We start from the raw sequence: 16,672 nt of genomic DNA, 5'->3' as shown, positions 1-16,672 counted from the left end.
TAGAATTGAAACTTGTAGGACAGTATCTGACTGAATAATAACTTTGGATTTAGACGTTTGGCATTTTGTGAACCCAGGATTGTCCTGTACATGGGATGGAGGATCTGAACTGAATAAAATACCTGATGATTCTTGGAAGACTTGCCTATTCAACACACTTCTACCCTAAGTTTATTTCCAAAATTTCACTTGACCATCTTGGTCAAAGATATATGGAGCTTTTCTGCAAACTCACCCTGCATTTTTCAGTCTTTATATTAATGCACCTTCCCTGTGGCTGATACAGGTGACTGCTTCATCTTTCATAGCATCCTTTTCCCCTTTGTCTATACTTGCCTCTTCTTCTTCCACCTCTTCTGGACATTTTGTCTCAGATTTCTTCTCAGGTGTCTTCTCATGCTCCTTAAGTATTACTGTTCCTAGACGGTTAATCTTGACTCAACACTCTTCCTCTTCCAAACCTTCTTTGAATGATCTTATCCTTCCCACCATAAGAACCACCATCTGTATGTACTTGGTGCTCAAATTTGTATCTCTAGAAATTATCTTTAACCTGAGCTCCAGACCATGTTTCCATGCTGAATATTTTTCCTGGATATCACACAAAAACTTCCAATAAGTCCAAACATATCTCTTTCTAAAGTTCCTCTTCCTCCAGTATTTTCTGTCTTAACAATGAGAAACTATTTATCCAGTTATATAAGCTAAAAACTTAGTGTTCACACTTGACACTATTTATTTCAACTCCATTAAATTAATCATTAGCATGGCTGGCTTATTTTACCTCTTAAATATACTTCCATTCCATACCTTTTTATTCATTTCCTATTATTATTGCCTTAATTTGGGACTTCAACATTTCTCCTCTGGGTTGCCAAAATCATCTCATTTTGGGTTCCCTACTATAGTGCTTCTTTCTTTAGATTACACACATTTATTAGTACTGATTCCACCCCCGACCTGGTGACTCAGAACATCCTGAATTGGGTCAGGATTCCCAATTTGAGTTTGTACAGAAGATTTTTGATCACCAGCCAAGTTACTGTCCTAGAATAAGTTTTGTGAGCAAGCCCCAGGTAGCAGGTTATAAAACAACCAATCCCTGTGTATATTTTTGGATCTTTATAGATTATCTCTTGGTTTTCTCAGCCCTGAAAACAACAAATGAGTGACACTGAGGCTCTGACAGGATAAGTCTAGTTACTTCAGCTGCTTCAAGTTCCGTTCAATTCAATTACCATCACTACAGTGTGATTGTGAATTGGAGGAACACTTGGATCATACTATGAATTTTATATACCCCTATATTCAGAGAATTACACAGGTTCCCAGACTTCTCAGTGGGAGGCAGAATTAGGACTAAACCAGTAAAGATGAGCTTATTTTCCAAAAGAAAGTCAGGGTGCTGATACGAAGAAAGAATAAATGCGAAGCAGCCAATGAATAACAAATATCCATTGTTATGCACCTAAAGAAATAAAGGAGAGAAAGACAGAAAAAAGATGGGAAACCAAAGACTGAGGAAGTAAGGAAAATATTAGGTTCAAACTTCACACAAACAGCCACATAGGGATCTTATTTTGTATTTTGTATTGCTTTGTTTTTATTACTTTTGAAATTAATCCAAACAAAAATCTCTCATGAACTTGATAACAATACATCTGGTTCTAATAATTCTAGAAATCTCTATTTATAGACGTTGAATGTGTTGTTGAAATTAAATATAATGCATGCAGAAAAAGTTTCAAGATAGGTTTAGGGCTTGCTTTTTCAATAAAGTATACCACAAAGGGAATAAAGAAATTCTTTCCTCAAATTAATGGTGAATTCTTTTGTCATGAGAATAGGAGTTTATAGTCATTTCACTGAAAGCACATAAATTGTTCTAGACAAGAAAAACAAAAGTAGCCCAAGGCAATATTTTCATTATAGAAAAAGGCACATGTCCATGAATACCTAGTTTAATATTAACAAAAGTCATTCAGTTAGCTATGCATGTGCCATTGTTATGAATATTTATTCACATCTCAGCTAAGTAACACTGATATCTTTTATTCACTGGTTCAGGGATTCAGAAGTTATAAACATTACCTTCTTGCCCTGGTGTGGCCTAAGGGGATCTGAATCCAAAAAAGACCTGACACTTCCCACCACTGGAAATGCAAATTTCTTTAGAACATTCAACTTTATGCTAAGGAAATCGCCTCTGTTGTCTGCTGATTTTATTTCTTCTCTAAAATCATTAAAAGAAAAGCAATCCTGATGAGTTAACACTGGGTCTTTAATAATAACAACTTTTAAAAGTCTAAAAAAACTGGTTTCCTTTTCTTTGTCTCTTGCTGTCGCTCTAGGTGACCCAAGGGAAGAGGAAAGCATATGAAATGCAGGTGAATGAGATTATTTAGAGCAGGGACAGCAAATTCCCTTGTATGTGGCAGGCTTTGCTCACCAGTATGGGTGCCCTTTCCTGCTAAGCCCAGATGTGGTTTCCATATCTTAAATGTAGTTCTTAAGTATGTGCTTTTGATCTACAGGACTTGGCATGTCAGATGAAACATTCTTGGAATACACGATTTAGATCAATTCAATTCATTTAGGGAAAAAAACAAGTCTGTGCATGCTACCCTATTTAGAAGATGCATACAGCACCAGTGACTCAGTGGTCTCACTTTCCATCATTTGGAAAGTCTTATACTGTCCAACCATTAGTGACGTGGAATATCGTATTTTCCCTTCTCCTCTCACTTTGATTTCTCCCACCACCATTGAGCATGGCTTGTCTAAACCCTTACATCCTTTCTCTTCTGGGCTTTTATCCTCTTTTATCTTTCCCCCTGACCAGTCATATCTTATTTCAGCAGCCTCTGTACTAGAAATGGATACACACACATACACACACACACACTAATTTTATATGCTCCAGAAAAATTCTGGTTCAGAGATTAAAGTGAAGTATTTTCTAAAATAAGTGTACGTCTTACCTGTAGATTTCAATTGTCTGAGCTTTACCTACTCTCTACCCCCTTAGTTAAATTCTATCCACTACCTACAGTTAAATATTAAATTGTATAAATATGTAAAAGTTCATTTCACAAACATACCAGAAGAAATCTCTCTACCAAAGAGATCTTCATGTTCCAGCAGATATACCATCCTCCTTGGTTTTTCCGTAAGAAATCCTATCAAACAAAATCGTCTCTAAGAAGGCTCAAATCTAGGCCCAGACACCTTCCTTCTTTACTTAGTTAATTTCTGCATATTTATTCTTACTTCAGATATAGGTCAAGGGTCATCTCCTCAAAGAAGCTTTCCATCCTCGACCTCTTAGTTTAGTTTCAAGTCCCTTTGTTACTGATTACACGTGACTAGTGCTTAAGACGACGGTCTTTTTTATTTATCTCAGTGTATGCTATGCATTCACTGTTGCAAAGGTTTTTTTCTATTAATATCTGCTTCTACTATGAGGCGATAAACTCAGCGAGATTAGGAGCTCTATCTGCTTTTGTTTCCCAGTATCTTCCCAGTGCCTTGCACAGAGTGTGACCTATACTTGTGGCTCAAATAAATAATGGTGGAAAAAATTATTAAGTACTTAACTTTAAGGTATGGGTGACCGATGAGAGTTTAATGTCATAGCTACTAAGCACATTTGCAGGCTAGAGGTGAACATATCTCAACCCAAAGGACTCTCCAATGGAAAATCCCCTGTGACAGGACCAAGAGAAAACCTCTCCTGAGAAGGAGGCAGGGCCCCTCCTGTCGCTCATGAATGGACGCCGCATGCGGGGCCTTCTCGTTCTGGCGATAGGATGTCTGCGTTCCCTGGGTGCTTCCAGTTCCAGCTCCAAGCTCCAGGTCTGTGAGTGTGAGCTCTCATCTTCCTCCAAATGGCCCCCCAAGGAACGCAGCGGGTTGAGGGGTCCCCGTCCAGCAGCTAGGTTAGGGTCAGGAGATAACTTCAGCAATGAAATAGCAATGTTCTCCTGGCCCAGGGCCGCGAGTGACCCGGATAACACAGGGTCCTTATACTGTCAGGCTTTGCCCCCTGTTTTTGCACCTTGGGTCAGTGTCATAAAAGTGACTGAAATTGCTGTCCTCAGCTGGTGTGGAATTAAGGAGAAATTTTGGTCCTCCTTAACTAAGGCCTTAATTAAGTCAAAAATGAGGACTCATTCCCTCCTGTGTAGCCTGTGCTCTCGCTTTCAAGTTCCATCACTGCCCCAGGCCTGGGCCTGCAGTGTCCACTTCTAACCAAAAGGCACTTTGTCCTCCAGTGTGCTCAGCAGACGATCTTGCCCCTGCACGGAGGTAGCAGTCAGCTTCTTCCTGAGCAATGCTTCCCTTCGGAGTGTCTAGATGGACAGAAGGGACACAGTATTTGATTGTCAGGGAAATGCTGGACAAACCCAATGCACTGTGAAAGGCAAGCTCTAAATTCCTTGAAAAAAGGACTGTCTTCCACATTTCTTATGGCCAGCTCAGTGCCTAACAATTATTTGTACTAAGTCAAAATTGTTATTGGTTCACTGGCTGTTTTGTGGATGGATCAGATTGACATCGTTGGTCAGGGTGCCCCCACGGTGAGATCCGTGGTTCCCCGAGATGCCGGTGCTGGGACTACAGCAGCAGCACTGAGACAGTGCGAGAGCAGATCACCAAGCTGTGCCACCCATGCTTTACAGCTCACTGTGGACAGGGTGGGGCCTCGAAAGCCAGATGGATAAAGCTGCCCTGTGTGACTCACCACATCTGATCAAATCTAAAATACCATCAGCTGGAGATGGGAGTATGATTTGCCTATCTCTAAGAAAGAACGAAAGTTGTCAATTAAACGGTGTCGTTGTACCTATGATGTCAGTGGTCAGAAGCTGCAACCCGATTTTAGAGTTGTGAAAGTGTACAAACATGAAACACAGATTTAGAGCATTTGGATGAACCTGAGGGTGTAGTGATATTGGGGTTAACGACGAAGGAATGACAAGAAGGCCAGAGGAGGAGGAGGTGAGGGTGAGAGTATATAACTAATCTGAGAAAAACCTGCAGATGGTTTCTATCTGTCACTGAATAAGGCTGCAAATCGCTAGTGTGAATCTATTTTTTTTTTTTGTATCTCAAAACTCAAGACACCAAGTCAAACAAAGCTCTTGATTTGGTTTATAAACTCATTTTGTAAAAAGCATAATGAAAATGACATAGTTAGCCACATGTAGTTGTTCATTTCCATGTCTTTTTGAAGGGAAAAATGTATAAAAATGTGACAATCTTATACCTAAAGCCCATGAGCAGGAGATGATATTTATAGAAATGGTCAAGTGGATCTGTGGTAACGATTTAGTTCTGACAACTATGTTAACTTGGGTAGTCATTCTTTTTTTCACTGAAGTATAGTTGATTTACAAAGTTGTGTTAGTTTCTGGTGTACAGAACAGTGATTCAGGCATACATATATATACATATTCTTCTTCATATTATTTTTCATTATAAGATTACAAAGTATTGAATATAGTCCCCTGTGCTATAGAGTAGGTCCTTGTTGTTTATCTATTTTATATTTATCAGTTTGTATCTGCTAATCCCAAATTCCTAATTTAACCCTCCCATTCCTTCTTCCCCTTTAATAATCATAAGTTTGTTTTCTATGTCTGTGAGTCTGTTTCTGTTTTGTAACTAATTTCATTTATCTCAATTTTTTAGATTCCATATACAAGTGATATTATGTGATATTTTCTCTAATTTACTTCATATAGTATGATTATCTCTAGTCATTCCATGTTGTTGCAAATGGCATTATTTCATTCTTTTTTATGGCCAAGTAGTATTCCACTGTATAAATATACCCTCCCTCTTCTTGATCCAGTCATCTGTCAGTGGAATTTAGGTTGTTTCTGTGTCTTGGCTATTGTATATAGTGCTGCTATGAACATTGGGGTTCATGTATCTTTGAATTAGAGTTCCCTCCAGATGTATGCCTGGGGTGGGATTGCTGGATCATGTGATAACTCAATTTTTAGTTCTTTTGAGAAACTTCCATACTGTTTTCCATAGTGGCTGCAACAAACTATGTTACCACCGGCAGTATAGGAGGGTTCCCTTTTCTCCACATCCTCTCCAGCATTTATCATTTGTGGACCTTTTAATGATGGCCATTCTGACCGGTGTGAGGTGATACCTCATTGTAGCTTTGGGGTAGTTACTCTGCCCAATAGAAATTTAATGTGAACCACAAATGAAACCTTAAATTTTCTAGGAACCAGATTTCAAAATGTTAAAAAGAAAAATGAAATTAATATTAATGATGTGTGTTTTATGCAACATATCCCACATGTTGTCATTTCAACATCTAATCAATAAAATAATAATGAATGAGTTATTGAACACCGTGTTTCTCATACTGCCTTCAGACTCTGGTGTGTATTCTCCACTTCGATGGAGTATCCGTTCTTACTGACCATGTTTCTAATGCTTAGTAGCCACGTGTGGCTGCCACAGTGGATAGTGTAGATTTATAGTCTCTCTGGCAGTTTATGTGTCTCTAAATCAGAAGAGTTTTTGTCCTTCTGTAATGCCTCCGTGGCTGTGTAGTGGGGAAACTTACTGGAATGGGCGTTGAATTCCCTTGGAGGAAAGACTTCTGTCCCACGTCCTACTCTCATAATCAACATAAATACAGAATAAGCATGATAATGCACTAATGGAAGTGACACTTATATATGCAGCTTTTCCTAGTTCAGAAACCAGCTATCTTACTTTGGCATAGCTTTATGTATCTCATATATGTATTTTATGTATAGATACAGCAGATACATTTGTGTGCCTCAAATTCAGAGGTCAGTCTCAAATTCAGGTTCAGATTTTGCTCATATAAAACTGAATCTATCGCTGTAACAAGGGGATACAAACAAATGTAAGACACGATCCCTTCCCTCGAGGAATTTACACTCTACTTAGAAAGAAATGCATGAGGCCCAGTGAACTCCAACATAACTGCCCAAATCACCCCGGCACACTGGAAGGCTGTGATGTTAAATATAACAGCAAATGAGCAGAATATTAGCTGGGGTCTGTGCGTCCTCATAGCCGGCAGGAGTTTTCATTTGTAATGGGTTCATGTAATGAGATGACCTATAATCCTATCATCAATGCTGATGCCATAGATTTTTGATTTTTCAAAAGATTTCAGAGCAGTCGCGATACTGGTTTTTGCTGGTCGTCACCCCAGTTTTTACGCTGGTTCTTAACAAAGTGTATGTGTTTGCCCTCGGGATGGCACAACTGCAAAAACACAGACTGCTGCTGATGCTTAAACAAAAACAAAAGCAAATTTACTGCTAGGAGCCACAGGAACCGCTAAAGACAAGCTATCTTTGACACAAACATGTCCTAAATTTCATGTTTCCTCTAGAAGAATTTCCAAGTCAAAGTAGCAGGCTGCACGCCCACGGAACCACGTTCAGACCCTGCCGCCCGCAGCCACGGGGCGGCCGCACAGCGCTCTCCTCCCCTCGCAGCCCCGCCTGGCTCCTGCTGGATTCGTAGGTTCGTGGTTGTTCGCAGGTTCTGGCAAAATACCCCGAAAAAGAAAAGCAACAGAAAATTCCCTCCTCATTTACTTGTTTCAGTTTGATCCCAGGTGAAGAGATTCTGCTTCAGAGTGAGTCCCTTTTTTCTGAGTTGATCATTCAAAACAAACTGCAGGGGGAGAAGCCAAGTGGAGAAACGCAGTGATAAAATAGCAGAGATTAAAAGCCCATTTTATTTTAGTTCTTTTGAATCCACTTTCACTCATTTAGTCTTTTATTTCATATCCTTCTGCAAAACTGCCTGACGTCTGATGGTTCTGCCGAGAAAACGGAAGAGGTTCTTGGCATCTTATCAGAAGCCGAATTATTGTGCAGATTTACATCCCACCATAATGTTGGCTTAGAGATATGTATGTCTCCCATCAAGCACACATAACTTTCCCTCTGACTTAAACTACGGGCAATCAATTCCATGGCAATAGAAGGAGACTTACCTGTTTCTTGGAAAGGAATAGAACAAACAAATGTTGGGACAACCGCAGCTGTATTAATATACATGAGAAAGCAACAGCTAGTGTTATGCTACAGAAATGAATGAATGAATAAATAAATAGACTCTAAGCACTTTATTCTTCTCACATAATTTCTTCTCAGTGACATTATTGAACAGGCTGTTGAAAACAAACATCGTTAAATGAGAAAAGAAGAGCGGCAGCCTTTCTTAGTCCCGCTGCAACATTTTCCAGTGACGAATGCTCCCTCAATGGCTTGAGCTTTTTGATAAGAAGTCAGAGAGAAATTTGATGTGGCCCCTGACCCCCAGTAAGCACATGTATCTTCACCTGTCACATAACACACTGGCACTTGCTTACTTTTCAGCCAAGACTATTGATTTTGCTTATTGGCTGCAGGCGAGTCCATAAAGAACAAATTACGAAGTCAGAGGTCCACAGTTAGCAATTGCTTGCATGATAACAGGGCCCTCACTCCACCCCCACCGCTCACTATTCACATCCTCAGCACTCCAGCCGAAGGAGGAGGCTGGGTAAGAAATTAAGTATGTATTAACTGCTGTCAAGTCAGTGTTCTAGGCAAAGGTTTCTGTAAAGGACGAAAATGCGGGGAATGGGCTACAACTGTGGATGGCAGTGCATGCACACGTGTGTGTGTGTGTGTGTCTACGGTTGTAGGTACCGGATGGAAAGCGGAAGCCTTAAAGTAGAAGAAACACACCATCCTGCATGTAGAACAGGAAGCATGGTATAGGCATTGGACGTAGCTGTGAAATTGTCCTTTCTTGGGGCTTAAAATAAAAGCGTGTAAACCAATATAAGTCTGTTTCTACTGAAGGCACTTTATGGTCTGGGCAGTTTCTCAAAATAACTTCCAGGCCAAAGAATCTATGATTTTCTTATAGAGTTTTAAGGGCTGCAGACCATGTTTCCCCTATAATTAAATAAAGCCTAGGAGTTGGAACTTTCAAATAAATAACCCAAAATAAGATGAAAAGCAATGCGACTCAACTTGAAGCCACAACAGTGACTGTTTTCCCATAAATTCATTTCTATCAGCACCTTAAATCATTTAATCCACTGGATCAAACATGAAGTGAGCTGAATTTGTTGTTTAAATTCCTCAAAACTTTCCACATGACTGTTTTCATCAGGGTTATAGTCCAAGATTTGATGACCATTCTAGTCAGTAGCCTAAATAACTGGGAGAAATTAGTGGACACACTACTTACAAATAATTAGATAACCTAACTCTCTTGGCCAAAAATTATAATTCCAAAAGTCTAAACACCAAGACACTAATAATTAAAGAAACACAAGGTTTAAAAAATACATGGCATGAAATTCATAAAATCATTCACATAAAGGAATTTCCTAGAACTTCTGATTCTTCAGACGGCAGGTGTTAGACAGACAAATCGTATCCTGGAGTCATTAAATTATTGATGGACGTGGTGATGGACGTGGCTCTACTCAGAGTGTTCATAGAGCTTGACCAGGAAAATAAATATTGGAGAAATAACTCTGAAAGCTATCACCAGGTCACGTCGGCCACCTAGGTAACCTGTAACAAGGACCACTGCAGAGTCCTGGAGTTCAGGTGTGTGCTTTGTCCCTCTCTTGTAGCAAAAAAATGAAAATTTTTAGTTTGACTTTGGCATGTATTTGCTGACAGTCATTTACTATGTTTGAGGGGCTGCCATGCTAAGGAGACTGATCCACACACCCAGAATAGCTGCACGGAAAGAAAAAAAAAGGTCTAAATATACCTTCCCACGAGGCATGGGCTCTTATGAATATTACTGTGCATTACCATCACTTCGACGGAACTGCAGAGCTAGATTGCAATTTTGAATGAAAACTAAAACCCTGGTCGCTTTATTTCCGATGACACCATGGAGATTCCCAGGTAAGCTCCCCCCAGAGAGAGTTTTCAAGAAATGTTTGGCTATGCAAATCACCTGCCAAAAAGGATCAGGAGGCAAAGGCTTTGCGGGAGGGTTGTGTGAGTTTGGAATGAAAATGACAAGTCCAGCTTGGGGCTCAGGGTATGAAGCCTGGTGGAGGGCTACTGGCTGCCCTCTTAGGCCCTATAAAACATACAGAATGTGGAGCAAGGAAAAGTCTCAGACTTCAGCCAAACTTGCTGCATTCCCACGATGCTCCCCCAACCCCCTCTTGCCCACCTCGGAACCCCAGAGCCCTCTAGCACATGGCTTTTTTGCACAGTCAGGCAGATGGAATAAGTTTGTCATCATCTTCAACTAGTAGGAGCTGTGAACTGGTTTGGGGATTGAGAGAGGAGCTGGGACATTTATGATCTTCCACGAAGATTGCTGTTGCTAATTCTGCTGTGAAATATGTGGAGCATCTGGAGAGGGAATTCAATAAAGTGTGGCCAAAATAGCATTCACTTTATGCCCTAGCTTCTGGCACCGTTTAAGACAGCACTGAGACAGATCATATGACCCCAGCCCTTGCAAGACCTCATCACTTTTCATGGGAGAACTGAAAAGTGCTGATCCTGGAGTGTTTATGCTGATGGAACACAGATAAAAATCTGCAGGTGTAACTTTTTAAAAATTTACTACATGAAGCATAAAAAATAGATCAGTACCACTATACATCATCCAGACCCAACTTCAACACCATGTTGTAGATACAAAAACACCAATCAGACTCCTTCAAGGTGCAAGAATTCATAAATGAAGCCTTGCCATAACAAATAGTAAGTTAAAAATGCTCCTTTTGTAATGTTTAAAGGATAGCAAGTAAGACATTTACTTATCTTAACCCTAAGAGGAGACATCTTTTCAGTGTAAAGATATCAAATGGTACTGACACAAATTGTCATCATCCAATTTCTCCTAGGTTGAGAGCTTGTTCTGTAGAATGATTGAAGGAGTATTGAGAGGAAAAAGAAAAGGATAAAGAAGATGCATAATTTTGTAAGAACTAGAAGTGGAAATAGCTAAGCTGAAGGTGGGCAGAGAAGAGAGAACAGGAGGCCCTGGCTGGACGATGAGCTTCTGGAGGTGCACGGAGGTTCAGTCCGAATTTCCTCACCTATAAAGTGAAATGAAGTAGATTCTGAGTCCCATTCAAAACTTATTCCTCAGAACTCAATCAAGAATGTGAAGGTTGGACATGCCAGGATAGTATGGATGCTTGAAACACACACAGATCCATTCTTCCTACCTTAGGAGGACTTGTGATGAATCACAGAGATAATCATTAAATTGTTTTGGAAAATATGGGCATATTTACCTGGTTGCTGTGTCCTGAGGAAATTCAAATCACTTTACCAAACGTATGCCATATTATACTGGATGAAAACATTAAGCTAATTTCTTATCTAGAAAAAGAGATAGAAACATTATTGACTCAGAGCAGGAGAGCATATATAAGCGAAAATCTCACCCAGGTAGTTGGCCTCACCTGCCACCAAATTAGGAGTCCCAATTCTAAATTCTCAGCTCCTTTCAACTGCCTTCTCAAATTTAAGATGTCCAAAATTCATACCATCTTCAACCAAATGCTGCTCTGCCAACTTCTCCTTCTGCCCTCAGTTCCATCATTCTGTGAGGGGGACAGCCAGTACTTGAGTTGGAAACACTGGAATCCTTCTTTTTCCTTCTTTCTCCTTCATCCTCAATGACAGGAGCCCACAGATATTATGCCTAAATAATCTGTCCTGCCAGATTCCTCCTCCAGTTGCATTGCCTTCATTTAGGGCTTCTTTATACTTTTTCTGGATTACTGCACTTCCTAACTTCTTAACCCAACACCCACCGCCCTTTATAAATTATCCTCGCTGTTGCCAGAGAAATCTTGCTAAAAGAAGATCTGCTTATGCTTCTCTTTCACATTAAATCTTTCAATGGATCTCTATCATCCTTTGGAATCAAATCCAAATTCCTTAGGATGGCATGAAGGACACTTCATCATCAGAACTCTGCCTCCCTATTTAGCCTCATCTTTTTTTTTTTAACACCTTTATTGTGGTATGATTCCTGTACAGTAAACTACACATATTTCCAATGTACAATTTGATGAATTTTGACAGATGTATACACCCCTGAAACCACCACCACAATCAAGATAGCTAACATTTCCGTCACTCCCCAAGAGGTGCAATTCGAATTTCTAATTTATCCTACCCTCTTTAACCCCTGGTAACCATAAGTTTGTTCTCTATGTCTGTGAGTGTTTCTGTTTTGTAGATAAGTTCATTCATGTCCTTTTCTTTTTAGATTCCACATATAAGTGATATCATATGGCATTTTTCTTTCTCTTTCTGGCTTCACTTAGAAGGACAATCTCCAGGTCCATCCATGTTGCTGCAAATGGCATTATTTAATTTTTTATTAGCCTCCTCTTCTTTTAAAGGCCTACATTCAACCATATTCATGGTTCACTGCTTGAAGCTAAGGGAAACTATAGACCATTCCTCTGCCTCCCTCCACCTGCTTTCCTTGGCCCATTCACTGAACTTCAGCAATAAGTACAGAAAAAACATGGAACCCATAGGCCAAAGATTTCCAGCCTCAGTGTTAAGATAAACCCGGGGAAACCATGTTTTTAGACACCCTCTTCCCCGACCCAAATATGTCTCTCTCATAAGCTTGACTCTTCCAAAGGAAAAGCCCTTTGAGCTTTCAGACCATCATCTGTTTATGGGCTCTGAAAAAACTCCTTTTGAAACTCAGAGCTGAGTTTCTTTGTGAAAGCTTGGTCCTCCCTTCTCTTCGAAGCTATGAATGATATTAATTTTATGAGTGGGGAGCTACGTATGGGCCAACCAGGAGACTGTAAGAGCTACTGGAAATTGAAAAAGACATCAGGTAGTCTTTTAGGATGATTTTTTCTACTATAACAGGGAAAACAACAGGGTATGGTCTAGGATATCTGACTCCCTAGGAAACCACTGAATTATTTCAAAACAATGAAAGCCAACCTATAAAAATCTCAATGACTGAATGTCTGTGAAGAAGCTCTTCTAGTAAATACCAACTTGTACTCCACAAAGGTATAATATTTATCATAGATTCAGAGTTTGTAAAAGACAATGTTCCAGCCTAACAGAGAATTTGATAACACACATCCATTTGTCTGTTGACATTTAAAGATTAAAAGAGTGAATGTCTCCATGTCGCGCTTGGTGGAAACTATTGTTTGGGTGGTCCCTGAAGGGAAGAGACAGACTTTTACTTCTGTGCAAGAGCAACGGTGAGAGGATCTTTGCTTCTGTGAATCCAGGAGAATCTTGACTGTGTTCAGAGGAGCCAGAAAGGGTGAATGAGGATGATGGTCTTGAAGCAGTCAGAGACAAATAAGCAATGAAGAGTTTGGGGTGTTTTGCTAATCTCTTGTTGATGCCTAGTTCAACCTTAAAAAAAAAAATGAGACAAAACCAGTCTACAAATGACAAAATTAGCACCTAAGGGAACCACATAATTTGCATTTTTAAAAAGTCATTTTAAGAAACAACTCTGTTATATTCAAATCCAGTTTGAGTTGATTCAAACAAAATTTCTTCAGTCATGGCCATGCATGTATACTCACATGAAATTTTATTAGCGCTTTTCTGCTGTTTGATCCCTGATTCAAACTGTAATGGTTTTCTCTCTATTATTACCTAATGTCATGAAATTGTCTAAGTAGTTGTTTAAGAAGCAAACATCCTACAAATATGTTTTTTCCAACTCTGAAGACAGATGTAAGCCAATCTTGTTATTCTGCAGTTTGAATATTTCCTAAAGGATTACTAGGTTTATCTGAATTTCCAGAAGCAAATTCAGTGTGGTAAACTAACTGTTCTGAAAGGTTATGTAGGAAAAAACAAAAGAGGAGGGGGCTTCCATTACATAATTCTCTTCCATAATCAGTGACGTTGCTGTAACATAAAGGGATATCCATTTCTTTATTAGGGCTGGTTCCTTGGTTGAATCAGAAGCAGGCAAAGTATCTCCCCTTCTGTAGGTAACTCCTTCCTTACAGTTTGGCTCAACTTGTGTCCTAAACTTCAGATGGCCAATCAGGAGCCAGGACCACTCTTCCCTGCCTTACAGTCTATACAGGGATCCTAAGAGATTTCAGCACGTTATTGTTATTTATTTCTCCAACAATTTCAAGTACCACGCTCTGTCCTTACTCCATCCTTTCCAAATTATAGACTCTCAAAATGGAATTGTCAGAATTTACATTTATTTAGAATATTCTTAATTCTAGAGTATACACAGAACTGTCTCAAGAGGCATATTGCTCTATATCCTAAATTTAGTATCTGTCCCCCCCCCCAAAAAAACCCTAATGTGGTTGAGGAAAGACGAATATCTTACATAGACTCCTAAATATGAGATCTTTTGGGGACTTTGATTTCCAGAAAATTTCCCAAGTACTCCTTGGTAGTACATTATCATTTCTATTAATAATAGCTTACACTTACTGAGTGCCTATTACATGTGAAGTTGTATCTTATTTAATTCTTATAGCAATCCTAGAAAGTAGATACTCTTACTATCCCTTATTTTACAGATAAAACTAGGCTTCCAGTGCTCTGCTAAGTACATTATTCCCAAGGCTGTAAGTACCCATTAGCAAGTCATCACGTCTCCAGAATGCTAAAACTGAAATAGGTCCTCAGAGTTTCAGAGTTCCACCACCCACATGGCTTTTAAATAGTGTAGCATTTTCCCTCATGGGTCCCAGTCCTGGGTGGATCTAATGTTTCAGAAAACGTGATTCCTCTTAAAGATAACACTCTTCATCCAACGGGTAGCTATGTTCACTTTGTGAAATGCTTTACCTTAAAGAATAAACACTGTTTAGTGAACATGCCAGTGATAAAATACGGTCAGTACTGAAGACCATTGATGCTTCTCAAATAATACGATTATTGTTGATTATAATGATGAAAGAATGGAGCCTAAGACTATTGTCAGTCCTCATTCTTAACATTTCCTGTCATTTATATTAAGCTTTTGTTATAAATATCAATGAACCTTCATTGTGGACAACTTCAATTTGTCTGCAAAAGACCTTGCCTCCCTTTTCAACACGCCCACAAGATTCTCCATGAAGTCGCAATCAGATCTGGAACAATTTTCTTTCTCTTCACCCACTGGTTTATCCCCTTGCTGTGGGCCCAGCCTGCGTGCCATCTGATAAGTTTCTCTGACTACGGGAATCTTTCATCAAAAAGGCTTATTTTACAAACTGGACATTAACCAGCTTATATTAGTTTTTAAGGCGTAACCAGGACCCAACCGTTCCTCCATCTGGTTTTCACTCTCTTGAAAGTTCAAATCACAAAATCATAGCACATCAGAGCTGGAAGGAACCTTCAGAATGATCTCCAATTCCCACATATTATAGAGAAAGTGAAATTCCAGATGGCCAAATGACTCATTCTTGGACACACATGATTAGGAGTTCTGACTCATGATTTTTGTCCTGTGTCACTCTTTCACACAATTTCATGATTGATAATCTAAAAAGAGAGATAAAGTGTTGATTGAGTTGAGTAAATGTAACGCATGGAGAGAGACACCTGCTCATGGATTTGTGAAAGGCTGGGTAACAGGAAACCAGTATAAAAGCAGCTCCCACAATTCAGTAACACTGCAGATATTGTGCTAAGCACCCTTCATCTGTTATCTCTTTCAAAACACGTGATAAGTCTGTAAAGTTTTACAAATGAGGGTGCAGAAGGTGGGAGAACGGAGCTAACTTGGCTGAAGTCAGAACTAGTGAATGATCTGTGTGGGTTTGGAAACCCGCTTTCTTTGACTCCAAGCTATTTCTTTGTAATCTAACATGTTGTTCAGCATTTGAGCAATGGGAAGTGATTTATTGTTTTAAGATAGAGTGAGCTGTTGGAGGTGAGTGGTGAGAAACTGAAAACTTGGTGCTCCTTCTCAACCCTTGAAGAGACTGCAGGATGAAAAGTTACCCTGGATGAGGGTTGTTTGCTCATTTATAGTGTAAACATCCCATACTTTTCATTGTAGTTGTTTGATATTTTAGGCCTATTGATCAGGTGACTTTTCCAATGGCGTACTGTATTTTATGAGATGATTCGGTGTCTGGCTGTAACTCATTTCAGCAAAATGACATGCCTCTTCCCTGCCAAAGAGTGTGTAAAGTAATGTGAGTCATCAGAAAAGTGAAATGACACATCAAAAATAAATGTTCATGACTAGAGATTGAGGCAGCTAATAAAGGCAAGAACATTGTGTTCGTCATGTCTAGATAATATTCATGGATAATGCAGTATGCCCAAACCCCTAGAGATCTGGCTTCTAAGGCAAATACGCTTTTTCTGTGGACTTTGCTAAATCAAACCAGATGTGCTGAAAAATACTTTTTATCAAAAGCTTTACTTTATAAATAGGCCCACTGGCCAGACTCATTTTCAGGTCTTAAAGTAGAATTCAGGGCTTTCTGTGCCCTGTCTTGAGTATTATAAGAAACAATCTGTTTCAGAGATTGAAGTTTCCCATAAGATGCTCAGGCTGGGCTGACATTGTTTAAAGCCCTCATCCTCACCTCACTCCTCAAACCAAGGGCAGAGAGACCTTGCTAAAAAGGAGGGAGGAACCACTGGTCCAGCTTTTGCTTTATTGGGCTAGAGGAGAA

General features: G+C 39.6%; 1 long non-coding RNA gene across 1 annotated transcript in view; it reads left to right on the top strand.

Annotated features, from left to right (window-relative positions):
• Positions 1–16,672, top strand: part of LOC116148635 (uncharacterized) — a 132,837-nt gene that overhangs the window by 96,049 nt on the left and 20,116 nt on the right. The gene's annotated exons all lie outside the window — the stretch shown is intronic.

This window comes from Camelus dromedarius, chromosome 21, assembly GCF_036321535.1.
Source record: "Camelus dromedarius isolate mCamDro1 chromosome 21, mCamDro1.pat, whole genome shotgun sequence".
NCBI classification, from domain to species: domain Eukaryota; kingdom Metazoa; phylum Chordata; class Mammalia; order Artiodactyla; family Camelidae; genus Camelus; species Camelus dromedarius.
Note: the sequence above shows the minus strand (reverse complement) of the source record. Positions and strands in the feature narration are given on the sequence as shown.